Source organism: Ictalurus punctatus, chromosome 2 (genome assembly GCF_001660625.3).
Source record: "Ictalurus punctatus breed USDA103 chromosome 2, Coco_2.0, whole genome shotgun sequence".
In the NCBI taxonomy this organism is placed as follows: domain Eukaryota; kingdom Metazoa; phylum Chordata; class Actinopteri; order Siluriformes; family Ictaluridae; genus Ictalurus; species Ictalurus punctatus.
Genome location: NC_030417.2, coordinates 39,442,003 through 39,442,542, shown reverse-complemented (window position 1 = coordinate 39,442,542; position 540 = coordinate 39,442,003). Strand labels below are relative to the sequence as shown.

Sequence of the window (540 nt, the reverse complement as noted above, 5' to 3'; positions counted from 1 at the left end):
CTGTCTGACATCACGCCGTGTAATTAATTCTGAACGCGTTCCTGTTTGTCTAACAGACGATATATATATTTATATCCATTATATCTACGTATTATATCGAACGTATTATACACATATGCACTGAAATCCAGAGGTTCAGCAGAAGTCAGCTGTGCTAAACACAACACGAAGCAGGAAGTGGGTTTTCTTCCTCCGTGTCTCTTTAAGAGGGGGAGGGGTGAAGGGGAGGAGTGTGACTCTGAGCGGGCTCGTGGGTTGTTTTTTTTTTAAACAGAAATTCCTCTCTCAAGAGTTTGGCATTTCCTCTGAGCTCACTCACTCACACACTCGCACACAGTCAAGCGGCCGCTCTCTCGTTTCACACGGCGCTCGGCGATACGACAGGGGGGGATTTTCAAACATCCTGGACGAGTGGACTCGTGGTGCTCGGCAAATAGGACATCGGCGTGTAAACTTCGCCCCCGAGGTTAGAAGAACTTCTTTTAGAGAGTTTAGGACGGCGAGGAGAACTCGGGATAATCCTGAACATCTGGAAGACTG

The 540-nt window shown here is 47.6% G+C and overlaps 1 protein-coding gene across 1 annotated transcript in view; it reads left to right on the top strand.

Moving 5' to 3' along the window:
* Positions 1–285: 285 nt before the first annotated feature.
* LOC108280414 (ITPRIP like 2) overlaps positions 286–540 on the top strand; it is a 2,471-nt gene continuing 2,216 nt past the window's right edge. The window contains exon 1 of the mRNA XM_017495360.3: positions 286–540. This exon is cut by the window's right edge and continues 2,216 nt beyond it. The gene's annotated coding sequence lies outside the window, so the exon portion shown is untranslated.